Raw genomic sequence first — 27597 nt, 5'->3', positions numbered from 1 at the left:
GTGAAGGAAGAATGCTGGCAGGCTAATAAAGGGAACCAGAGGCGGCCATAAAGACAACACGCAACGATAACAACAACAACAGAAGATGATGAAGGACGAGGAGAAGAAAAGGAGGAGGAAGAGGAGGAAAAAATAGGAGGAGAAGAAAAGGAGGAGGAGTAGGAGGAGGAGAAATGAAGGAGGAGGGGGAAGAAAAAAGAGGAGAAGGAGAAAAGGAGGAGGAGGAGGAGGAAGAAGAAGAAGAAATGAAGGAGGAGGGGGAAGAAAAAAGAGGAGAAGGAGAAAAGGAGGAGGAGGAGGAAGAAGAAGAAGAAATGAAGGAGGAGGGGGAAGAAAAAGAGGAGGAGGAGAAAAGGAGGAGGAGGAGGAGGAGGAGGAAGAAGAAGAAGAAATGAAGGAGGAGGGGGAAGAAAAAGAGGAGGAGGAGAAAAGGAGGAGGAGGAGGAGGAGGAGGAGGAGGAAGAAGAAGAAGAAATGAAGGAGGAGGGGGAAGAAAAAGAGGAGGAGGAGAAAAGGAGGAGGAGGAGGAGGAGAAAAGGAGGAGAAAGAGGCGAAAAGGAGGAGAAGGAGGGGGAGTAGAAAATGAGGAGGAGGTGAAGAAAAGGAGGAGGAGGAAGAAGTAAAAGAGGAGGAGGAGGATGAAGAAAAGGAGGAGGAGGAGGGGAGGAAAAGGAGGAGGAGGAAGAAATGAAAAACGAGGAGGAAGAGGAAAAGAAGGAGGAGGAGGAGGAGGAAAGGGAGGAGCGAGGAGGAGAAAGAAAACACAATAGAGGAGGAGGAGGAAGAGAAAATGAAGGATGGGGAGAAGAAGAAGGACAAGAAGGAGGATAAACACTGAAGAGAATCCACCATAACAACAGCAACAAAAACTAAAACTAAAAATAAAAATAAATAAATAAAAAGAAGAAGAATTAGAGGTGAAAACACAAGACCACAACAACAACAACAACAACAAAACAATAAGAAAAAGACAAATCTAGAAACACAAAAAGAACATCAAAAAAAATGAAAAAGACAAGAAAAGATCCCCAACAAAAGAAAAACAGAGAGAGAGAGAGAGAGAGAGAGAGAGAAGCCGTCCACACAATATCCGTATAATGAAAGAAGCCAGTTATTTTGACAATGGGATGCCCTCAGAGATCCATTTAAGCTCTCTCTCTCACTCTCTCCCTCTCTTATCTTTCCCCTCCCGCTCACCTTGTATGTCTCCCATGAGCTCTCTTTCTCTTTTCTCTCTCATCTCGTTCACCTTATATATCTCTCCTTTGACTCTCTCTCTCTCTCATCTCGTTCACTTGCCTCCTATGACTCCCCCCCCCCTGTCTCCCTCGTTCTTTGTTCACCCCAATCCCTATCTTTACTCTTCTTCTCTGTCTCTCTCTCTCTCTCTCTCTCTCTCATTACACATCAAAAGGGGTCAGGTCAGGGAAGGATCAAGGGGAATGGTAGAGGATGGAAATGGGAGAAGAGGGGAAAGGAGGGGAGGGGAGGGAGGGAAAGGAGGGTGGGGGGAAGGAGAGAGATGGAAAGGAGGGTGGGGGGAGGAGAAAGAAGTGTGTAGGGAGGGAATTTAGTGATGGGATGAGAGAGAGAGAGAGAGAGAGAGAGAGAGAGAGAGAGAGATAATCGAAGAAAGAAAGGCCAAGAGAAAGTTAGGGTCTCAATTAGAGAAAATAAAGCCAAATTAACTAGATTACGAGGCGAAGCTCACTGGAGACGAAAAACAGGAGAGAGAGAGAGAGAGAGAGAGAGAGAGAGAACCAGAGCATGGGGTCGAATCCAGCTGTTGCAGTCATTTAAGGCTTTTAACTCAAGATCCTTCATTTTATTCTCTCTCTCTCTCTCTCTCTCCAGACGATTTTTTAACCTCCAGAAAACGTATCGAAATCTTACATAAGCTGATTAAAATTGTCCAGAAATAACACACACACACACACGCACACGCACACACACACACACACACACACACACACACACACACAAGGAGGGTAACGGCGCTGGAGTGGGTTCTGGTGGTATGCCATTACACGTGTTAGCATATGTTCGCACCCTGTCTGTTTAAAGGGGCCTCTCTCTCTCTCTCTCTCTCTCACACACACACACACACTTGACAAGTATAAGGGTCTTGCACTGAACCTCCAAGAGACTAATATTATCTATCTACCCATCTATCTATTTACTTGATAGATAGAGTGACTAACAGACAGACATATATAGTACAAAGCTACAGAAAGAAATAGACAGGTGACTGGACAAACAGATAGACAGAACGATAGATAGATATATAGATTTACACAGACATATATATAGAACATGGAGAGAGAAAGATGTAGATAGGTAACTGGAGAGAGATAGACAGATAGAGAGAAGATAGACAGATAGATAGATAGATAGATGGATAGACAGACGGAGAAAGAGAGAAGGAAGGCAGATAATGAAGGAACCCGTACAACCAACGCGATTGTCTTTGAGGCGGAGAGAGAGAGAGAGAGAGAGAGAGAGAGAGAGAGAGAGAGAGAGAGAGAGAGAGAGAGAGAGAGAGAGAGAGAGAGAGAGAGAACCAAATAAAACAAAATAACGCTTTAAACAAATCAATCACAGTCTACAACCACAGGCAAAAAAAAATCATAAATAATACACCTATGAAAGATACGGGAAAATAAACGTACCACAAAATATATTTAAAAAAAAAAAATAAATAAATAAAAAAATTGAAACAAGTGACGTGAAAATATATATACTGAATGGCGGGCTTTTAAACGAACTGAAAAAAAAAAATGACCATGTAGAAAAAGCGAAGGGGAAAAAAATGGAGTGGAATCTTTTATATATCAATTTTAACCCACGTGAAAAAGGCACTGAAAAAAAAGACAAAAAAACTGAGGCTTTGAATGTGGTGATGTGCCGAGCTGAGGTATGGGAGATTTGGTGAAAGACTGAGAAGGAGAGGTGTAGAGGGGGAAATGAAAGAGGTAGAAATTGAGAGAGAGGGGTTTATAGGAAACAAATTGAAAGATATAGTGAAAGATGGAGAGAGGGGTTTAGAGGGAGGAAAATTAAAGATAGAGATAGTGGAAGATTGAGAAAGAGGGGTTTATAGAGGGAAGGGAAAAATGAAAACTAGAGAGAGAGAGAGAGTGAGACTGAGAAAGCGGGGTTTTGAGGAGGAAGGGGGAAGGATGATATATAGTCAGATAGTGAAAGACTGAGTATGAGGGGTTTAGAAGGGGAGATGAAAGATAAGAGATATGAGGATGTATGTGCATGGATGAAATGGAGACAAATATATTCAGTATACATGGATTATTAGATGGATATTGGTAGATATAGATACATACGTACATAGATACATGAGATGGATGGAGGGGTAGATAGACAGATGGATAGACAGATAGATGGATAGATGGATGAATGGCTGGTTGGCTTGATGGAGAGAGAGAGAGAGAGAGAGAGAGAGAGAGAGTTCAAACACATCACCTCTGTAATTAAAAAGACTCCCGTGACACTCTCTCTCACAGCTCATTACAGAAAAATTCCAGGTACTGACTATAATTACACTGTGTATTCACCTTTAATACTAATGAGGTAACATGAGCACCTTTAGGCATGAAATAACTGCAATCACAATAATTACAATCATTTACTGTAACATGAGCACCTTTAAGCATGAAATGACAACTGCAATCACAATACAATCACATTCATTTTTTCCTAACGCCTCACGCCCCTCTTCCATTTTACAAAGATCATTGATAATTAATTATTAGAAATCTTGCTGCCGACATGGTTTATTTATTTATTTATTTATTTATTTATTGCTCTGACAACTTACTTCCTATTTTATTTTTCACTTCCCCCGATGATTTTGTTCAGCTAAAGGAAGACTTATGAGATGGGACAGACAGCCTTCATTAACCCTTTTAATACGTTTCTCGTGTGTGTGTGTGTGTGTGTGTGTGTGTGTGTGTGTGTGTGTGTGTGTGTGTGTGTGTGTGTGTGTGTGTGTGTGTGTGTGTGTGTATTGAGTAAATATATACTGCTTTAGTAATGAGAACACAGCTAATACGGGAGGTCTTTTCTGTGCTGGGTAAATACTGCTTTAGTAAGTAGACAAAGCGATAGTAACGATATATTAACTGCTGACATTACTACTTACTGCCAGAGGTCTTAATCCCGTAAGGGGTGGCCACAAACAAATTGCCTCCATGTCGTCCTGTCCTCCGTCATTTCACTGCCCTACTCCCAGCTCACACACCCCCTCTCTCATATACCTCTCCACTCCATCCCTCCTTCTCATCCTTGGCCTCCCCCTCCCTGCTGACACTAGTGAATCAACATTAAATACGTTTTTATACTTACAAATTCTGATGTATGGGAGAGAACAGCTTACCTGAAAATAGAAAAATGATACAATTAATTAATATTACATGTTTAATATCAGTGCCAATATTATTCGTACAGTGTATGTAATTAGATAGATAGATACATACATACACAGACACACTGACAGATAGGCAGCTACACAGACAGACTGACAGAGCGAGAGATAAACAGACAGACAGACAGACTGATAGACAGGTAAATAGGAAGACTGGTGGATACAGAAAGAGGTATGATGACAAATCGATGACGACATGGTGAAAATACCTTAGGCTATTCGGCCATTCTGTTAACTTCCTCAATGGATCACTAATAAGAGAGAATGTCAAGGCGTAACGTGCATTTTTAGCCCGAGACGACGACCCTTAATAATAACGTTAACTTTTCGACCTAAAAAACAATAATAATAATAAATCTGCGCTGGTGGTGGCAACAGTTAGGGGACTAAAATGTAATCCGCTTACCCTCCAAATCTATAACTGAATAAACAGATGGATAAATAAAATAGAAACAGATAATCCTGTCAGTATTTCTTCCCACCATCGTTGACACCATTGCAACCATTACCATTTTTTTTTTTTTTTTAATGTGTCCGACTCTGGGCAAAGGCTTCAGGGCCTATATCTCAGGGGCAGTAACCTATCCCAAGGCCCAGTAGTCCTCCTACACCTCCACATGTCACCACTTCGGCGCTAACACCCACCGTCCATACTGAATACATGCTAGGGCTATCTCATACAGGACTGGTGTATTGGTATTAGCGGGGGTGTTTTTACGACATGTCGGCGGGTCATCTGGTAGATCAGGAAAGTCTGCCTTTTATGAAAATTCAAATCCTTAAACTGTTCCCTGCCCCAGCCGGGATTCGAACCTGGGTCCATCAGGACTGCAAGCCGCCTCTTTACCGATTGAACTATGGATATAAGGTGTTTGAAGGGGATATGCGATAGACAGACAGATAGACAGATGGATAGACTGAGAGAGATCAGTGCATCAAACTACAGTATAGAAACATGAACATATATAAATGGAAAAATGTAAACAGATACAGATAACATAAAATATTAGAGAGAGAGAGAGAGAGAGAGAGAGAGAGAATTACTGAGTGAGTGGGGGATCAGGTAATACATCAAACTGGATATGCCAGGAGAGGCAAGCAGGACTGGATGGAAAATGTGTGGGTGTGTGGGTGTGTGGGGGGGGGGAGGTGGAAAGACTCTCATCCCTTGATTCTTTACATCTGTCTATTCATCTATCTGCAGGCCACGACACCCCCTGACCTTAACATCTTTCAGCCTCAGTTATCTATCTATCTTTTTATCTATCAATCTCTGTAGCCAACAACACCCCTTGACCTTTTAATCTTCAGCTTCGGGACGTTATGCAAGTCTATCTATCAGTCTATTTGTCTTTATGTCTGTCTGTCTCGGTGTATGTCTATGTATTTATCTATTTATGTTTATCTATTTTACACTACTAATACTAATGCTACTATTTCTACTACAGTATCACCACCACTGCTACTTCTACTACAGCATACTTTAAAATAATTTTTCTTTACATTTTTTCCCGCCGGCAACAACGCGTCTGAAAAAACAATAATGTAAGAGCAATATAATGTGTGTAAAATATGGACAATTATCATGGCGGGTGTTTATGTAAATGACGAGGCCAGCATGCAGATGAAGCACTCACTACGATTACAACAACAACAACAACTACAACAAAGACAACAGCAACAACTACGACGACAGCAATACTACTACAACTATTACTACATTACCTACACAACTACTACCACGACTACACTAACAACTACAACGATAACGACAACAACTACTACAATACTGCTACAACTACTACTGTTACTACTACCACTACTAATACAAAAACAAAACCAACAGCAACAACTACTACTGCTACTACTATCACAACAATAACAACAGCTACTACTACAACAACGACAACAACAACAATGATCACAAACAAAATCAACAAAGCAATCGCAATTAAAAAAAAAAAAAAGATAAAAAATGAAATAATGAACAACAACATCAACACAGCATCCACGCATCTCTCTCTCCCCCTCCCTCCCTCCCTCTCTCTCTCCCTCTCTCTCTCCTGAGCCCCCTTCATCTCCCTAATATGTTAATGGAGGATGAATATGATATGCGGGTTTTTACAGATGGCACTACACTAAATAAATATGCAGCGTTCATTTCCAGCGATATTTGAGGCCTGTGTGGGGCAATATTAGTACTACCCATGTGTTCACACCTATGCGTGTTGATGAGCTTAAATGGTACAGAGAAATGATTTTAAGTGTTATGCTGACCCGTTTACCTGGTTCTCTCTCTCTCTCTCTCTCTCTCTCTATCTATCTATCTATCTATTTATCTATCTATCTACCTGTCTGCCGTATTAATATATCTATCTATCAAACATACACAAACACAGATAAATTACCTTCCATGTACGTAAATACTGATACATGACCCTCCAACTCTCTCTCTCTCTCTCTCTCTTTCACACACACACACACACACACACACACACACACACACACACACACACACACACACACACACACACACATTCAATCCCCCTCGTCGTATTTGCTGACAGCCACATTCCTATTCACGCAACTCTCCCTCAAACTCTCCCTGACTCACACAAACTCTCTCAAACACACACACACACACACACACGGGCTTGGTCTCACTCACACTGTAACAACTTTCATCTCTCTCTCTCTCTCTCTCTCTCTCTCACACTCACACACACACACACACACACACACACACACACACACACACACACACACACACACACTCAGACTTATGACCATCAGATCCTGACCCTCACTCTCTCTCTTTATCAGTTTCTCCACATCTCTAACTTCCTCGTCTTCCTCTTCCTCTCTTCTCCTTCCTCTTTCTTTCTTCTTTTCCTCCTCCTCCTCCTCCTTCAAACAAGCTTCTCTTTATTGGCAATTGATCGTAAATGCTTTTATGATCTCACTAAAATTTATATACACCTAGAGAATACAGGCCTGGTGTGTGTGTGTGTGTGTGTGTGTGTGTGTGTGTGTGTGTGTGTGTGTGTGTGTGTGTGTGTGTGTGTGTGAGAGAGAGAGAGAGAGAGAGAGAGAGATCCTATAACCCAACAAACTCCTCTGTATATTAACATACGTCCCCAAAAATATGAGAGAGAGAGAGAGAGAGAGAGAGAGAGAGAGAGAGAGAGAGATGAAGGAGGAACAGAAAAAAACAAGAGAATGAAAAACAAAAACAAAGCGAATGAGAGAGAGAGAGAGAGAGAGAGAGAGAGAGAGAGAGAGAGAGAGGCAGAGAAAGATAAAGGAGGAACACAGGAAAAAACAAGAGAATGAAAAACAAAAACAAAGCGAATGAGAGAGAGAGAGAGAGTTAATTACCGTATACCCCTTCTCAAAAGACCCATTAAAAAGGCAGCCACGTCAAAAGAACACACAATAAGGCACGGATGAAAAAGGCCTAATATCGTCTTTACTATATCACTCCTTTATTTCTCACACTCATTATTTCTTGCCCCACCTCCACGCCTAACACAATATTATTTCTTTATTGCCTCATTATTTCTGACACCTTTATATTCGGACACATTATTATTCCATTATTCATTCATTATTCCTTCTGACACCTATTCCTTTACTAACTCACTTTCTGACACTTTCAGGCCAATTCTGACACTCAATAGTATTCCCTTATTTGCTGATATCTGACACTTTTAGCCCCATTCTGACACATGATCATTCCTTAATTCACTCATTCTTCCTTTCTGACAATAAATCTTTAATCTATATGCTGCTTTCATTCTTTTTTCTTATTACTTCTTATTCCAGATCACTAACGCTACCCTTACACAGACCCCTAACCCCTTCCAGTTCAATGATGCCTAGTCAGACTGGAAGGCTAATTTAACTAGTAACCAAGGAGACGCATTCCCACCTCAAAACTTGGGATTATCAAATTTCACATAACCTGTCTATCTCTATCCATTGCCAGACGCCGTAACCCCGTAAGGGGTGGCCACAAACAAATCGCCTCCATGTCACCCTGTCCCCCGCCATTTCACTGCCCTCCTCACAGCTCACACACCCCTAGACAATCGATTTATCAGTCGACCAGTTCCGTCAGATAAAAACAAACCAACTATCATCTAATCTTAATCTGAAACTAAGACAATTTGATTTTTCTCCCTAACTATACTCTTTTTACTTTAACCTGGCCTAAAATTGCCATCCCTCCACCTTGAATACTCAGATGTACTAATGAATTAACACTAAAATACTATGCTAGTCACGGAAAAGTGCTATGGGAAGGAAGTAGAGCCGTAGCATAGACTAAACACTAAACTATGATGCTAGTCACGGAGAAGTGCTATGGAATGGATGTAGAGCCGTAACATTGCCTTTTCCTGCCACTGAGTTACGTGAAATAAGCTGCAAAAGGACAAACATCTGGGCCAAGTTTACGTGAAAGGACTATAACTGACTTTTTTTTTTTCTAAGTTGAACATCATTATTATTTACATTGATTATTTTGACCTACTTATTCCTTCCTCCATTCTTCTCTCTCTCTCTCTCTCTCTCTCTCTCTCTCTCTAAGTAAATATCAGAGTATGGACTTATACAACACTGCATGTATATTTCCTCTCTCTCTCTCTAACTTTCACATCTTATCTCTTTTGTCCTCATCAGTTTCATAAACTTTTCTCTTTCCTCACTCCTTTTTCCTTCTCATCTCTTCTTCATTTACTTTTTTCTCCTCCCATTTACTTTCTTTTCTTCTCTCCTCTCTTCCATTTCCTTCTCTCCTTTTCTTTCTTTGTTTTTCGCCTCTCCTCTCTTCCCATTTCCTCTTACTTTCCCCGTTTTTCTCTTCTCCTCCTTTCCGCTCTCCTTCCTCTTTTCTTTTCTCCTCTTCCCCTTTCTTCTTGCCTTTCCTCTCCTCTCCTTTCCTTCTCTCTTCTCTCCCCCACCCTTCTTTCTCTCCTCTTCTCTTACCCACTCTTCCTCTCCCCTATCCTCCTTTTTCTCCTCTCTCTCCCTCCCTTCCCTCTCTCCTCATCTCCTCTCCCCCACCCTTCTTTCTCTCCTCTCTCTCCCTCCCTTCCCTTTCTCCGCCTCTCCTCTCCCCCTTGCTCCCTTCCCCTCCTCCCCCTTTTTAATAGCACTATAAAATGATCCCCCAATTTACTCCATACAAGAATCTATTTCCACTAACCTCCTCTCTCTCTCTCTCTCTCTCTCTCTCTCTCTCTCTCTCTCTCAACTACTAACAACACAGCACTAACCCTATTGAAAATTTTCGTCAATATTCTCGGTTTATTTTCACACAGAGAAGAGAAGAGAGGAGGGGAGAGGAGAAGAGAAGGGAGAGAACAGAGGAGAGAAGGGAGGAGAGAGGAGAAGAGAAGAGAGGAGGGGAGGGGAGGGGAGGGGAGGGGAGGGGAGGGGAGGGGAGAGAGAGAAGAGGAGAGAAGAGAGGAGAGGAGAGGAGAGGAAAAGAGAGGAGAGGAGAGGAGAGGAAAAGAGAGGAGAGAGAGAACTGATGTCTTTTTTAACCACTGGTCACTCCGCAAATCACCCAAACCACCGCAATTACCCCAACGAGGGCAATTGGCAGTAAATCACAAGGCGGCCAGTTAATTACACTTTTTATCATCAGGCAATCTAATCAATAGTAGTATCATAAAGTTAAAAAAATGAATACTCCATAAAAGAAAAATGCAACACAGATCTCTCCATCAAATAAAAATATAATAATCCTGGCCACTTAGCAGTAGCTGTAACAACAACAATAATTAATAATAAAAATAACAGTAATGTTGTAATATGGTTGCAGCAGTAATAGTAGTAACAACACTAATAATAACACTAATAATAATAATAATAATAATAATAATAATAAAAATAACACTAACAATAAACATCCACCATCCCCTTCCCCCCGAAAATCCCGTAATTTCCAAACCTCTTTGCACTCGCTCAAAAACGAGCAAAATAATCTGTGGTGTGATAAATAGCGAGGCGGCCATTTTTCCTGTGTAATGGGTGGGCCGGGGGTCAATTAGGGAGGGTCAATTAGAGAGGATTAGCTTATTAATTTGTCAAGAGGTGATTATACATATTACCTGAGCCTGGCATTAAATTACACACTTACCATGGCCACGGGTTAATATGCAGGAACGGACAGAGGGATAGAGAGAGAGAGAGAGAGAGAATCTTCGGCCACTAGCCCACCGTGTTCACTTATGGCCCTGAGACTGGAGCTACTGCTATTACATCAATCTCCACCACCATCACCACTACTACTACTACTAAAACAACAACAAGAACTACTAACAGCACCACCACCATTACCACCACAACTACTACTACAACTACCACCACCACAACCACTACTACAACTACCACCACCACCACCACCACTACTACTACTACTACTATTTACGGCACAAAAAATCGTCAGGTACTAAACGAGAACACCAAAACAACATAACATTTTTTTACCCACATAATCACACGCCAACAACTTTTTTCTTTTTTCTTTTTTTTTCTTTTTTGAGTGACCATGGAATAAATTTTGCTGGACATCCTGACAGCGAATTTGCGTCACGTTTGATGGGTGGTGATGGCCGCAATAAGTAATCAAAATATTGGCGCCACGCAATTTTTTCGCGAATTTATTTTTGCTCTATTCGGTTATGCATTTTTGGCGATTTTTTCTAAGTTCGTTTATACTGTTCATGACTTTTTCCTCTCTCTCTCTCTCTGCTCGTTTTCTGATTTTTCGCGGCTTTTTTCTTCGCATATATTCCTCCGCATATTTTTTTTTTAAAGGAAGAAGGAACCAAGGGCCACACACCCACAAGACCTCCTCCTACGAAAAAATAAACACAAAATAACAGAGAGCCAAATTCAAGAGCCGTTCATTTCGAGATGCCAGGACACAAGTATGTATGGATTTGTAATATTATTTTTCTGCGTCAATGACTAGAATTTTTCATCATTTTTCTTTTACCAATATGCTCATTTTATTTATTTATGTTTTTATTTTTTTATTTTTTTGGTACGGTAACATGGTCATATATTTTAACTCAGCTATTTTTCTGTCTTTATCAACTTTATATTTCACTGCATTGGATGGAGAGAGAGAGAGAGAGAGAGAGAGAGAGAGAGAGAGAGAACCAATTTAAAAACTATTTATTTATTGGGTGGGAGATTTTCGAGCGGTTTCACTCCTTTTTCGCTATTTTACCCTTATTTTTCGCTATTTTACCCTTATTGTTCGCTATTTTACCCTTATTGTTCGCTATTTTACCCTTATTTTTCGCTATTTTACCCTTATTTTTCGCTATTTTACCCTTATTTTTCGCTATTTTACCCTTATTTTTCGCGATTTTACCCTTATTTTTGCATTACCCTCATAAATCATACCCATTACACTTCTACCAATTCCCTTCATCTATATATTTGCTGGCTGGCTGGCTTCTCCTATTAATCTGTCAGCCAATTACCACGTTCTCCTATTTACTGCGGATTTTAGTTAAGGATTTATCGGTAGAGAAATCCATGTGGAGAGGATGGAGCGTGAGAGACTGACGAGAAGAGTGTATGTGTGTGAGGTGGAGGGGGAGGCCAAGGATGAGATGGAGGGATGGAGTGGAGAGGTATATGAGAGGGGGGGTGAGCTGGGAGCAGGGCAGTGAAATGATGGGGAACAGGGCGACATGGAGGCGATTTGTTTTTGGCCACCCCTCACGGGATTAGGTTCTGGCGATGGATAGATAGATGGATAGGTAGATAGATAGACAGACAGATAGTAATCCCCATGTTAATATACCCTACTTGCGCCTCACAGGAATTATATTAACATTTTCCTAACGCTAAATAAAATCGTCTGTAGCTTATAATAATAATAATAATAATAAAAAAAAAAAAAAAAAAAAAAAAAGGGCATAAATGTATATATGAAAAATAACGAAAAACTGGAAGGCATTTTTTTGGTGACGCAGTGAAAAGCGTGCACTATAATCCTTTAATATAAGAGACCCAGCCTGACGTACGGGGCAACCAGTGTGTGTGTGTGTGTGTGTGTGTGTGTGTGTGTGTGTGTGTGTGTGTGTGTGTGTGTGAGAGAGAGAGAGAGAGAGAGAATTATTACACCTACATGACAAACACATTCACCAGCACTAATATGCACAGTAATCACACACACACACACACACACACACACTATGAAAATGATATATACAATTTTTGTCATCCAGCTGAATATGTTTGCTTAATCTGCCTGAGGTATGATATGGCAAATGTCAACACTGCCCCCAGCTGCATGTCAGTAAATTCTACGGACCCAAAAACCCACATTTCACTATCTAGCGTCGAAATACTGTGTTTTATTTAGGGTGATAGTAGTGAATTGAAGAAGTGTGTGTGTGTGTGTGTGTGTGTGTGTGTGTGTGTGTGTGTGTGTGTGTGAGAGAGAGAGAGAGAGAGAATCTGATTTATGTAGACAATACCATACCACGTTGAGTACACCGCTTCCCGTCCGATCAGCGAAGTTAAGCAACGTTGGGTCTGGTTAGTACTTGGATGGGTGACCGCCTGGGAACACCAGATGCTGTTGGCATCCCTACGTGTCAAGTGGGGTTGGTGGAGGATTAGTGCCCCTCCCTGTAAAACAATTAACTCTAAGCCGTTGGCCACCCCGTTTGGGATACATGGCGTCTGGCAATGAATGATGAATGAATACCTCTTATGTCCCGACCACCCATGTTTTACTATTTACTGTAGAAAAAACATGTTTTATTAAAAGATTCTGCGCCAGACTAGAACTGTTTTATGTGTATGTCGATAATAAGTCAACAGATCTGACTAACCTTCTATCGAAAGGATGTGTTTTCATGAAGGCAGTCATAAATCAGAATAATGTGGCTACAAAAACTCCACGGACTCTTCTACCCGCGTTTCACTATCAGGTCGAAATATATTACGTGCTTTATTAAGAGTACGTGCGTGAGTATTTATGCATATTATCAAATCTTTTCCCTCTCATCCCTAAATGATTGGTACATGTTTTTGTCTTCATCGTGGATCATGTTTGGAATATATTTAAATGTCACTTTGTTTATAGGCTTGATAACGGGCCGAACTGCCGGAGTGGTTATCTAACTATCGCTGTAAACACACAAAGCTTCTTTACTGTGACATTTTAACGATAGCCTGGTACATAAATGATGGTAGGCAGTCATGTGAAATAGGTTACTGCTGATATATATTAAATGGAGTCAAAATTTTATGAATGGGATCTTATTGAGTGACGTATCAATGGCCCTGTGTCTATTAATTTGCTGATAATATACCTACCAACCTACCTACCGATCTACTTACCTACCTACCGACATACCAACTAACCTACCTACGCAAATGCATACATCCAAAAATACAAAGAGACAGCCAAAAAAAAAAAGACAGACAGACAGACAGACAGATGGATATAAACGATGCCAGTCCTAACTAAGTGATCACCTAGTACCATATTCACCCAGGCTAACCTTTATTCTTGCCCCTCCCAATACCCAATACCCAAATACCACTACTCACACCCCCAGGCCTCCTCCACTACACTCACCCATAAATTCTGGTGAGGAGGTGGCGTAATATATGAGCCGTAATGTGAGTAATTCCAAAGGTTATGTCACAAGAGCAGCAATATATCATCAGCCATGCTCATAATACCACGACTTCCTGTGTCACGCTACGCCACAGAAACGGGAGATAGATAGACAGATAGATAGATAGATAGACAGACAGAGAGGGAGAGAGAGAGAGAGAGAGAGAGGGGGGGGGTAGTTTATAAGGACTATTTCCCCCTAGACCACCAGTACTGTTAAAGATCTTGGGCTATTGGGGGGAAAGACTGGGAATTAACTCTATATGCTTTTATCAGGCACGTGCACTCGATAGGCAAAAATAAATAAGATAAAGTTTCTTCTTTCTGGATGGTGTAGTTCAGGCCACGACCAACAGAGGGCAGCACAGAAAGCTTCCCCCCCCCCATATATATATAAAGTGAGGGCCGTAGATCAGTGTCAGTAGTTGGCCACGATCCAGCTTAGAGATCGCTACTGTTCTGTTCTGGTTTCTCTGTCTCCATCTATCATTCCCTACCTAACTTCCAACCTACCTATCCATCCATCTATCTATCTGACCTCCTTATCTATTCCTCTATCTACTCGCAATGAGGTTCCACGTCTGTCTAGCATGCAAGCTTCGTGGATGCAAGCTAAAAATGCGTATTCATCTCGCACAAGTGGTGTTGCAATCTAGAGCATGGCATCAATTCGACAATGATTCCAGAATTGTGGTGTGTGTGTGTGTGTGTGTGTGTGTGTGTGTGTGTGTGTGTGTGTGTGTGTGTGTGTGTGTGTGTGTGTGTGTGTGTGTGTTATATGTTTCCCACCTTGGTAAATGTGCGACTAACACTTGTATACTCTCTCTCTCTCTCTCTCTCTCTCTCTCTCTCTCTCTCTCTCTCAAAACGTCCACTCACTAGTAAAATACAATAACACAAGCACAAACACAAACGATCTTAATTTACAATCTACACCCCCCCCCTCTCATTCTCTTCGCACCTTCTTGGCTCTCTCTAACCCTACCTTTAATCTACCATTCACTTTCTCCCATGTTTTAAGAATTTGCCCTCTCTCTCTCTCTCTCTCTCCCTCTCTCTCTCTCTCTCTCTCTCTCTCTCTCTCTCTCTCTCTCTCTCTCAGCAGCAATCTCGTCGAGTGGTGTGCGAGGCGTGAATCTGACCACGGAGGACGGCTGAAGGGAAGTGGTTGGGCCTCACCTTGCAAAAATTACCCCCCCTCAGGTTTTTAAAGGGGGGGAAGGGGGGGAGAAGTGGAGGGGGAAAAGGGGCGATGAGAAGATGGAAAAATGAAGAGGGGAAGATAGGGGAGAAGAGGAGGGGGAGAGAGAGAGAGGAGAGGGGGTGAGGTGAAAGCGGATGGGGGAGATGAGGAGGTGAGAGGGAAAAAAGAAGAGGGGAGAGGGGGGAAGAGAGGGGAGAAGAGGAGGGGGAGAGAGAGAGAGGAGAGGGGGAAGGGGAGAGGAGAACGGGGATGGTGGGGAGAAGAAAGACAAGAAGAGATGGGAGAAGATAATGTGGGATGAGAAGAGGAGCGAGAAGAATAGGGAAAGGGTAAGTGCAGGAGAGATAGAGAGAGAGAGAGAGAGAGAGAGAGAGAGAGAGAGAGAGAGAGAGAGAAGGGGGGAGAGGGAGAGAGAGGCACCAGAGACCTCGAGACAAATGAAGACGGAGTGAGAAAAACCGAAGAGGCAGTGAGAGAGAAAAATGCGCCCGACCGGAGGAGCAAAAGTGAGGAAAAGAGAAAAGGAGAAAAACTGAATAAGAAGTGACTGAAAAAAAAGTTATAAAAATGAAAGAAAAGCAACTGAAAAAAAAAGAAGAAGTAATCATTAAAGAAAGTGAAAAAAAAAAAAAAAAGAGAAATGTAAGGAAGTGAATAAGAAGAAGTGAGTGAGAAAGGGAAATATTTATAAGTGAAATAAATCAGAAAAAGTAAGCAACGAAGAAAGTGAAAAGTGCAAAAATGAGGAAAAGTGAGAAAGTAAATAAAGTGAATTAGTAAGAAAAAGATGGTTAAAAAAAAAGTACAACTGAGAGAAAAAGTAGGCATTAGAGAAAGTGAGATACAAGAGGTTACAAATATGATAAAATTAAGATGAAATAAGAGGTAGAGATACGGAAGAAAAGGGAAGAAAAAAGGGGAAGAGAACGACGCTTTAATATAAAAATGAGAGGATCGATAATGACGTAAAAAAAGGAGAAAAAGTATATTGTAAAATTGAGGGGAAAAAATGAGGGAAAAAAAGGCAGAGCGGGACGATATAAAGAAAAAAAAATGAAAAAATAAAAAATAAAGACAGACAAATCGGTAGGACGCACGGTTGGATGGAGAAGTACAGAGAGAGAGAGAGAGAGATAAGACACTAAATCAGGCAAATCTAAAAGACACATACCTTTCAGTCTATCTACCTACTCTCTACGCAGACAGAGACAGATAGATAGATAGATAGATAGATAGATAGATAGAGAGAGAGAGAGAGAGAGAGAGTAATTAACAAAAGAGTCAGGCACAAGATAAAGAGACAGTCGCTCAAAGTCAAAGAAAAACACACTGAAAGACGCTGAGGAAGGGAGGGAGGGAGGGGAGGGAGAGGCGAGGTGGAGGGAGGTAAGAAGTGTATGACAAGAGGAGGGGGAAGAGAAAAAAAAAAGGGGGGGGAGCAGGGGAGATGGGGTAGCGGAGGAGGAGGAGGAATGAGAGAGAGAGAGAGAGGGGGAGGAAGACAAATGGAGGAGGGGATATGAGTACAACATGAGGGGAAGGGGAGAGGAGAGAGGGAGGGAGGGAAAGGGGGAGGGAGGTAAAGAGGGAAAGGGGGGAGGAAGATAAGGAGGGAAAGGGGGGATGGAGGTAGGGAGGGAAAGGGGGGGAAGGAGGCTGAAGACAGGAGAGAAGAAATACACAAAAGATCAGAGTTTGTGCATTTTTATTTGTGAAGCAGTAAAGTTGAAAGTGAGTCCTAAGCAAAAGACCAGAGGGGGATCAGGGGGATTGTGGGAGGGAGGGAGGGAGGGAGGGAAGGAATGTGATAGGGAGGGAGAAGAGGGAGGGAGTGATGAAGGAAAGGAGGGAAGAAGGGTAGGGAGGAGAGATGACGTAAAAGTTCATATATACTCTATTATATTTAAGGATTTCGTGCTCCAGAAAGGGATATATATATATTTTACAGAATAACTCTATACATACATACATATATAATTACATGGAGAGAGAGAGAGAGAGAGAGAGAGAGAGAGAGAGAGAGAGAGAGAGAGAGAGAGAGAGAGCAGGGAAGGTGGGGAAGTTAGAATGGAAAGCAGTGAGAGAAAATGGAAGCATAGGAAGAGAAAAGGGGTAAAGAGAATAAGAATAAGACGAGGAGAGAAAATAAGGATGAAGAGAGAAGTTAAAGAGGAGGAGGAAGAGGAAGGCAAGAGATACAAAGTTGAGGATCAAGAGACTTAAGTTAGGATGGGAAGGAGGGAAGGTAGGAAGGCAGGAAGGAAGGAGGGAGTAAGAGAAGGTAGGTAAAAAGGAGGGAGGGCAGACAGGTAACTACAGTGACAGGCAGGCAATCAGGTATGTACGGCATGTATTTATGTAAGTATGTGTATGTATTCATGTATATATGTAAATGTATATATATGTAAAAATAAAATCAGATATAAAGGATTTCTATGACATTGTACACTACGTTGCTACTTGATATTCGAGAACCTCACTTTTAACACACACACACACACACACACACACACACACACACGCACACACACACACACACAAACACACACACACACATCAGTCTCTTTCACTCCAGAAATACAAACACAATCTCAAAGGCAAAATAACTCTCTCTCAACACATTCTTTTCTTCTCAAGTATACACATACTGTAAATTCATGCAAACATACATACTCATACTGCACATACATACATACACACAGGCAGGCATAAACTCTCTCTTTCTCTCACTCTCTCACTTATATTATGTCGGCATGGAATAAGCAATGAAAGGCCTCCAAGCTTCACGGAACGAGCTGGCATTTTTTAACAGCAGAAGGGAGAATAGGAGACGAGGAGGGGAATGAGAGAGAGGAGGGGACGGGAAGGGGAGGGGAGGGGAGAGGAGAATGAGAGAAGAGAGGAGAGTATAGTAGGAGAAGAGAGGAGGGGGGGAGGGGAGAAAATAGGACAGGAGGGAGAGGTGGGATGTCAAGAGAAGGGGAGGGGAAAGGAAAGGACTGGAAATGAAATGAGAAGAGAGGAAAGGAGAGGAGAAGGAAGAACGGATGAGGGGAGGGAGGGGAGGGGAAAGGAAAGGAGAGGAGGAGAAGTGAGGAAGAGAGACGAGTAGAGAGGCGAAAAGATATATCAACACTGTCAGTAAGGCTGCAGGTCTGATGGAGGGAATGAAAGATGGAAGGAAAGAAGGAAGGAAGGAAGGAAGGAAAGATGGAGAGATGGACAGGAAAAGGGAGACGGAAGGAGGAGAGGAAAACAAGAAAGGAGGCACAGACATATATTCAAGAAAGAAAAAAGGTGGAAAGGCAGAGAGAAAGAAATGGGAGAAAATGAAGAAAGATAAGAAAAAGGAAAAATCAAGCGAAGAAAGAGCTCTGAATATTGGAAGAAGGGAAGGAGGAGGAAAAATACATGAAGGAACGAAGGAAGGAAGGGGAGAAAGAGGGAGAAGAAAAAGAAAGCAGTGAGTAGGAGGAAAGATGGAGGGAGAAGAAAGGCAAGAGAAAAACTAAAGAAAAGGGATGAGGGGAGACAGGAAAATCAAAGGAGGGAAAGAGGGAGCGTAAGAGTAAAAAGGAAGATAAAATAAAGAGAAAGAAAAAATCAATAAAGAGAAAGAAGGAGAAGGAATGGAAGTGAAAATGTGACAGAAAAACAAAATAAGAGTCTGAGGATGTGTGAATGGAGGAAGGAGGGAAGGAAGGACGGCTGAATGGATGTTTGGAGAGAGGGAGGGAAGGAGGTAAAGTGAGTGAGAGAGAGAGAGAGAGAAAGAGAGAGAGAGAGAGAGAGAGAGAGAATAAGGAGGAGGAGAAGGAAGAAATGGCCTGAACTGAAATAGGCAAAATGGAGGAAGGAAGGGACAGGCGAAAGAGGGAGGAGGAAACGGAGAGGAAATAAATGGGGGAAGAGAGGAAGTGAAGGAGAATAAAGGAGGAGGAGGAGGAGGAGGAGGAGGGAGAGATGAAATGGAGGAAGAACTGAAATGGCCAAGAAATAAGAGAGAGAGAGAGAGAGAGAGAGAGACATGAGGGATAATATGAAAATTGAGAGCGATAATAACACTGGGATTACCATTATTATTATTATTATTATTATTGTTATTATTATTTACTACTACTACTACTACTACTAATAGTGTTCAAAATTAATAGGAAAGAGAAGGGCGAAAGAAAAAAGGAAGAAAGAAGACAGGAAAACAAGGAAGAAAAGTGGAGAGAATACTAAAAAGAGAAGAAGGCGATATTAAAGAGGAAAAGAAACAAGAAAATACAAGAAAAAAACAGATGAAAAGAAGAAAAACAACAAAGTGAGAGAGAAGCAATTCCAAGCTGGCAAAGACACTCCAATAAACATACCAGAGAGACAGAGAGACAGAGAGAGAGAGAGGGAGAGAGAGAGAGAGAGAGAGAGAGACAGAGAGAGAGAGAGAGAGAACCTGATTTTTAAAGGAAGCGTCCTTATTTTTCTTTTATGATGGAGGGCAGGAAAGTAAGAGAGAGAAAAAGGCAAGAAACACTGTGTGAGAGGAGAAAAGAGACTGAGAAGGGAAATGAAGAGAAAAAGTAAGTGAAATATAGTAAGACGAGGAGGAGGAGGAGGAGGAGGAGGAGGAGGAGAAGAAGGAAGAGGAGGAGGAGGAGGAGGAGGAGGAGGAGGAGGAGGTTGAATCTGGGAAAAACGAAAGACGGAGGAAGAGAGGAAAAGATGAAGGAAAGAAGAGTAAGAATAAAAGGTGACATCAGAGAAAGAGAAGATGAGGAAAGGAAGGAAAAATATACAAAGCACTGCGGAAAGATGGAAGGGAGAAGGAAAGAAAAGAAGGATGGAAGGAAGAAGGGGAGGAAGGAAGGTAGGAAGGGAAGGATGGAAGGAAGGAAGGAAGGATGGATGGAAGGAAGAAGGGAAGGATGGGAGGAAGAAGGGAAGGAAGAAAGAAGGGAAGGATGGATGGAAGAAAGGAAGAATGAAAGGAAGAAGTGAAGGATGGAAGGAAGAAGGGAAGGATGGAAGGAAGGAAGGAAGGAAGGAAGGATGGATGGAAGGAAGGAAGAATGAAAGGAAGAAGTGAAGGATGGAAGGAAGAAGGGAAGGATGGAAGGAAGGAAGGATGGATGGAAGGAAGAAGGGAAGGATGGGAGGAAGAAAGGAAGGAAGAAAGAAGGGAAGGAAGAAAGAAGGGAAGGATGGATGGAAGAAAGGAAGTATGGAAGGAAGAAGTGAAGGATGGAAGGAAGGAGGGTCGGAAGGAAAGAAAAGTAGGAAGGAAAGAAAATGAACTATAAATTAAGGAAGGAGCGATGCAGCAGTGGAAGGAAGGAGGTGAAGAAGAGGGAAGAAGAGGAAGGGAAGGACATAAGAAGGTGGGAGAAAGACACGGAGGAAAGGAGAAAAAGTGAAGGAGCGAGAAAAGAGGATAAGTGGAAAGAAGGAAGAGAGAGAGAGAGAGAGAGAGAGCGGAGACAAATAACGCAGGAAAGAGGATGACAGGGTAGGAGGGAGGAAGGGAGGGAGGGAGGAGAGAGAAAAGGTCAAGAGAAGGGAGAGGAGGCGTGGCGAGAGGAGAGGAGGGGGGAGGAAATGAAGAGGGAGGGACAACATGGAAGAGGAGGAAGACGGAGGGGGGACGAGGGAAGGAAGAGGGATGTGAAAAAAGGAAGTGAGAGGGATTGCGAAAAGGAAAGGAGAGGACGGGAGGGGAAGGAATAGGGAAGGAAAGAGGAGAGATAATTGAGGAGGGAGAGGAGAGGGAGAAACAAAGGGAGGGAACAGTGAAGCAAAGGGAGGAGGGAAGGAGAGACAAAGAGAGAAGGGGGAGGAAGGTAGAAGGAGAGGGAGAACGGGAATGGAGAAGGAAAGGGAGAATCAGACAGAGAATAAAAAAGGGGGAAGAGAAAAGTAAGGGGAGGTAAGGAAAGGGGGAAGGAGGGCAAGGGTATGGAAGACATAGAAAGAAAGAAAGAATGAAAGAAAGAAAGAGTAAGATGAGGAAGTAAAAGAGAGAGGAAGAGAAAGTGGAAAGTAGAAGAAGAGAGGTATTTCGAGAGGGAGGAGAGGGAACTGGAGGGAAGGGGAGGGGAGGGATAAAAAGGGAGGAAGGAAAGGATATAAGGAGTGATACACAGAGGAGACAAAATAAGTAAGAGGAGACGAAGGAGAGGGAGGGAGAGAAAGACGGAAGGAAGGGAGGGAAAGGGAATAAAGAGGGTTAGGAGGGAGGGAGGGAGGAAAACGAAGGAGAAGGAGGGATATCTAAGATTAATAATTCGGCACAATTCTCTCCACTGATGATCTTGCCTTTCTCTCTCTCTCTCTCTCTCTCTCTCTCTTGCCTTCCCTCCCCTCCCCCCCTCTCTCTCCCATCTCGCTCTCTCTCTCTCTTTTTTCCCTCCCATTCATCTTACTCTATTCCACAGCAAAAGAAAAATACTGACTTCCTGTTAGATTCCATTGTCCTCTCTCTCTCTCTCTCTCTCTCTCTACTGTTACATTGCCTCATTTCCTCTCTCTTCTCGTCTCTCTCAATTTCTGCTTCCTGTTTTCTTCTTTTTGATAAGACTTGTACTTCTCTTTCTCCTTCCCTCCCTCCCTCCCTGATCCCTCCTTCCATTCCCTCCCTCCCTCCCTGATCCCTTCTTCCCTTCCTCCCTCTCTGATCCCTCCCTCCATTCCTCCCTCTCTCTTTCTCCCACACTTCCTGCCTTCTCATCATGTTCCTCCATTCTTTCCTCTCACACGTCACTCTCCTTCCCTTACTCTTTTCTCTCCCTCTTTCCTCTGTCCCATCCTCCCTCCCTTCCTACCTCCTCCATGTCCTTTCATCTCCTATTTTTCCCTCCTACCTCCTTTCCTTCCTCACACACTCTTTTCTTCCTCCTCCTCTTTTCTTATCTCTGTTCCTCTCTCTTATTCTCCTCCTCTATTCTCCTATGTTTTTTTCTTCTGCCTCACCTCTCTTCCCTCTCCTCTTTTTCATACTTCACAGACTCTTTTTTCCATTCTCCCTTTCCTCTTTTATTCTCTCTCTCTCCCTCCCTTGTTCGTTCCTTGTTCTCCCTTCTTTCTTTCTATTGTTTTCCATTCAATTCTTTTATTCTCCTCCCCTTTATTCCTCTCTTTCATTCTGTCTCTCCCTTCCTCTTCCTTTGTTCTCTCTCTTTCATTATTATTCCTTTCCTTTCCTTTCCTCCCTGCAACTTTGTCTTCCTTCCATCTCTCTCTCTCTCTCTCTCTCTCTCCTTTATTTGCTCTCCCCTGTGAGTCTGAAATTTAATCTGTATGTAAGTATGCATTTCTTTCTCCTTTCATCCACACTCACTCTTGCTCGCTCACTTTTTTTTTTTTCATTTTGTCCATTTCTTTCCCTCCTTTTTCTCTCACTTTTTTTCCTGTTTCCATGTTTAATTATCTGCTCTCTCTCTCTCTCTCTCTCTCTCACACACACACACACACACACACACACACACACACACACACACACACACACAGAGGAATATGTTTCTTTATTAAGGTGGGACCACTTCGTTGGACCGCAATATCTGAGTCGTCTGTGCCTACGTGTAATTATGCCTCTCTCTCTCTCTCTCTCTCTCTCTCATCTGCCTTATCCTATTTTTCTCTTTAGTTCTGTAAATAAACTATCTAATATTTAGGTAAGATCATCTTGTTTGGTCCGAAACGTCTGTGTGGTCTGTATATCTATGTAACCAAAGTACACACACACACACACACGCACGCACACGCACACACACACACACACACACACACATACACACACACGCACACACACACACGCACACACACACTCTGAAATATTCTTTCCCTTCCTCTTTCCTCTCTCATCCTCATCTTCTCTCGCCTGGTCGGTTTTCTTTCCTCCTTTCCTCTCTCTCTCTCTCTCTCTAACTTTCCTCCTTCCATATTTCTCTCCACCTTCTCCCCTCCTCCTCCCTCGTCCTTCTTTTCTGAAATTATACTCGTTCTTCCTTCTTATTGCTCTTCTTTCCTCTTATTTCTCTTCCCTTCTCCTTCACCTTCCTCTTTCTTGACAGGTAAGTTCTCTCATCTTGTCTCCCTCTCTCCTTTCTCTATTCTCTCTCTCTCTCTCTCTGACTACGAAATAAGTTTCTTTATTAAGGCCGGACCACCTTGTTGGGACCGTAATATTGGTGTCGTTTGTGTATCTCTCTCTCTCTCTCTCTCTCTCTCTCCAGTCTAATATTCTCTTCTTTACCTAACTTCCCATCTCTCCTAATTACTGTATCCCTTCAGGTCTCTCTCTCTCTCTCTCTCTCTCCCCCCTGACACACCTATAATTACACACTACCTGGAAGTCTATTAATATTAATACTGCATTATCTACAAAGGACACCGGAGTCTGTGTGATCTATCTATTTTCTCTCTCTTTAATTTTCTTTTTATTTCTCTTCTGTTGACACTCCGATTCACATATTCTTCCTCTCTCTCTCTCTCTCTCTCTCTCATTATTTCGCTTCAATTAACTGAATTATTCACATATTACGTCTCTCTCTCTCTCATAATTTCTATTCACCTTTCACCTCTGCCTCTCACACCCCTGGTTTACGAATCCCCCCTATCGATCTCTCTTCTTCCTTTCCTCCTCCTCTTTCGAATCTCATCTTCTGACAAGCATAGTTCTTCCTTCTCTTCCTTCTTTTCCTCTCCCTCCTCCTTCCTTTCTTTTTCTTCTTCTCCTCCTCCTAGCAGTATGTTCCTATGCACCACCACCACCACCACCATCACCACCACCACCACCACCACCATCATCTTCTTCACCTCGAAATCTCATCTCCCTTGTAATTTCTTTCTCCATGTCAAAATCTTATCCTTCTTGTTTCTCTCCCCTTCTTGATCATAGTTTCTCCTCCTCTCAGACTAATCTTCCTTAACATTCCTTCCTCCGCCTCATCTTAACCTCTTGTTCTTCGCCTCCGCATAATCTGGCATTCTGACGCTTCCTCCCTCTCCTCCTCTTTCTACTCCTCCGTCTACCACTAATTCCATCTCTATTCTTCTATGCATTTACTGCCCCTCTACCAATTCTCCCCCGTCTTCCCCTCCTCTATTCATATCTTCCTCCTCCTCATCATAATCTTATCATAGTCTCCCTTCCTCCTCCTTCCCTTCCTCCCCCTCCCATCTCCCTCTTCCATTTCCACTCCCCCTCCCGCTACTCCCTCATGCTCACTTTATTCCTTCCGTCCTTAATCTTCCTCTCACATCTGAATAATAGTCTGTCTCTCACATCTGTATTTCCTCTCTCTCTCACACACACACACACACACACACACACACACACACACACACACCTTTTTCCACTGCCTACCCTTCCAGTTCCTTACAATTTCATCTTAATCTCCTTCTCTCCTCTTTTCTCAATCTCCCTTTTCTCTCTTTCTCTCCCCCTCCCTCTCTCTCTCTCTCTCTCTCTCCAAGGCTCATCATTATTCTCTCCTATCTGCCTCCAAAAGAACATTATCCCTCCATCTTCCTCTCCTCCCCTCTATTTTCCTCTCCTCTCTCCTCCTTCGTTTCCTTTCCTTGTCTTTTCTCATATTTCGCTTCCTTCCCCACCCTCTCTCTATCTATATATACACCTATCCATCCATCCATCTCGTCCCGTCATTTCCACATGCTCTCCCTTACCTTCCTTCTCTCTTTATTTCTTCGTCCCACCTCTCTCTCTCTCTCTCTGTCCCAACTCTCTTTCTCTCTTTCTCCCTCTCCCACCATCATCATCCAATATCCTCCTATTACGTCCACCGCTCACCCTACTTCCTCTGCTCCTCAAAACCCATTCCTTACTCTCTCTCTCTCCTGTCGACTACTGTATTACCTGTTTTCATTTCTATTTCTGCAGTCCTTTCTCTATCCCTCCTTATTTTCCTTTTCCTTCACCATCCTGTTTTTCTTCCTCTGCCTCTTCCTCCTTCTGTAATCTCTCTCTCTCTCTCTCTCTAATCGCCCCAAGGACTAGGCTCATCACTCACCACCGGGTCGCCCTGAAGCACCCCTCTTACCCCGAAACTCCTTGATAAATGTATGCTTCTTAACCTCTCCCCTTCCCCTCCCTTCTCTCCCCTCTCCTCCTCCTACCCTCAACCTCTCATTTCGCATCTCTCCTCCCCCCTCCCTACATCCCTCGTACCTCATTCCCTTTCTCTCCCCTCTCCTCCCCCGTCCCCGAACCTCTCACATCATATTTCTCCACCTCTGCTTTCCTCCCCCTCCCCTTTCTCTCCCCTAACCTCTCAATTCATACTTCTCCCCCTCCCTATCACACGTTCTCCCCCTCCTTCTCTCCCCCTTCTCCTCATTCATTTTCTTGGAGGGTAACTTCTCCTGAGGGGCAGGATTAGAGGGGAGACGAGTAGCAGTGTTGGCTGATGGGATTAAGATTAGTTTATAATAATGATAACAAAACCAAACAGATCCTAGCCTTGGGTTCCTTCTTCCTTGCATTTAAAAAAAAAAAAAAAAAAAACTCATTATCCGAAACTAGGACCCTTACTGCAGTTACCTCAAACACCAACGCCTCTCCGCTACGTAGATATAAGCGTAGGAGTTAATCTTATTTAGTGTACGTTACAATTTAGTGTGTTATACGTATGGGTAGAGTTGTCGCAATCTCTGAGGCGCCATAGGTTGGGTCTCTCTCTCCCTCTCCTCCGAATCCAAGCCTCCACCTGCACCTGCCCTTCCTTCTTGTCCCTACCTGTCTCCTCCACGACCCTTCACCTTTGTCCTAATTACGGCCTCGTCTCCCCGCCCTACTAGTTCACAGGTAAATTTGGCATGCGTTATCAAGTCTGTTTTTACGCACTGACTTGATACGCCATTCCACAAGGACGTAAAAACATGAGCAGAAATAGATTAACACTTTTCTGCTGGTTGCGGCAATGGAAGATGTAGTGAATTATTCTTATGTGACAGTAAAATGAAACAACACATCTAGAGTATGGAAATGAAGGATAGTTTGTCGTTTAGGAAGGGAACAAGAGTATGGCAATGAAGGACAGTGTATGGAAATGAAGGATCGTGTATGGAAATGAGGGAAAGTGTATGGAAATGAAGGATCGTGTATGGAAATGAAGGAAAGTGTATGGAAATGAAGGAACGTGCATGGAAATGAAGGAACGTATATGGAAATGAAGGAACGTGTATGGAAATGAAGGAACGTGTATGGAAATGAAGGAACGTATATGGAAATGAAGGAACGTGTATGGAAATGAAGGATCGTGTATGGAAATGAAGGATCGTGTATGGAAATGAAGGATCGTGTATGGAAATGAAGGAACGTGTATGGAAATGAAGGATGCTCTGTCGTTTAGGAAGGGAACAGGTGTATGGAAATGAAGGATCGTGTATGGAAATGAAGGACAGTGTATGGAAATGAAGGATCGTGTATGGAAATGAAGGAACGTGTATGGAAATGAAGGATTGTGTATGGAAATGAAGGATCGTGTATGGAAATGAAGGCTGCTCTCTGTCGTTTAGGAAGGCATATGTGAAATGTGGAAGGCAGGACACAATGCTAGAAGAAGACTGTAGGCAAACTTATGCACAAGGCTGTAGAAAAGAGGCAATAATTTTCGCTTGACGCTGTAGGCTGGTTAGACACGAGAAATAACATCCTAAATTCTAACTTTTGAAACAGGAGTAAGCCATTCTCTGTCGTGGTCTGTCTGTCTGTCTGTCTGTCTGTCTGTCTGTCTCTCTCTCTGTTGTATTCCTGTTTATCGTCTTTCCAAGCCACTTAAAGATTCAGATATTCCGTGTGTGTGTTTTGGCTTGATGTTTATACTGTATGCTGAATGAGAGGTGTGTTTCTTTTTATTTGTGGGGGAACGATATTCATAAGGTGTGTGTGTGTGTGTGTGTGTGTGTGTGTGTGTGTGTGTGTGTGTGTGTGTGTGAGAGAGAGAGAGAGCGAGAGAGAGAATGACCCACTTTTTCCACTGTGTTACTCCTTTTTTTCTCCCTTCCTTCTTTTCTCTTTCGCTTCCTAATTTCTTTCCGTCCTTTCTCCCTTCCTGATTTCCTTCCTTCCTTTCCCTCCTTTTCTTCCCTCCCCCTTCCTCTTTTCCTGTCCCCAGTCCTCCCTCCTCTCCTTCTTTCCCTCCTTCACTTCCTCCACTTCTCCTTAGTATTCCGTTTTCCTCTCAGCGATACTTTCAAATCTCCCTCTCTTAACCCCTTTTGGCACGCTCTCTCTCTCTCTCTCTCTCACGCCCCTCCATTCTCACCCACTCACCTAATTTCCCCTCCCTT

General features: G+C 42.8%; 1 protein-coding gene and 1 non-coding gene across 2 annotated transcripts in view; one reads left to right on the top strand and one right to left on the bottom strand.

Moving 5' to 3' along the window:
• LOC145411159 (uncharacterized) overlaps window positions 1-27597 on the bottom strand; it is a 165823-nt gene that overhangs the window by 79689 nt on the left and 58537 nt on the right. The window lies entirely within an intron of this gene.
• Window positions 12941-13058, top strand: LOC145411274 (5S ribosomal RNA). Its single transcript, XR_013899401.1, has one exon. It is a non-coding gene; the product is annotated as a 5S ribosomal RNA (ribosomal RNA).

Source organism: Coenobita brevimanus, chromosome 88 (assembly GCF_032717465.1).
Source record: "Coenobita brevimanus isolate Jiangsu-jjx chromosome 88, ASM3271746v2, whole genome shotgun sequence".
NCBI classification, from domain to species: Eukaryota; Metazoa; Arthropoda; class Malacostraca; order Decapoda; family Coenobitidae; genus Coenobita; species Coenobita brevimanus.
Note: the sequence above shows the minus strand (reverse complement) of the source record. Positions and strands in the feature narration are given on the sequence as shown.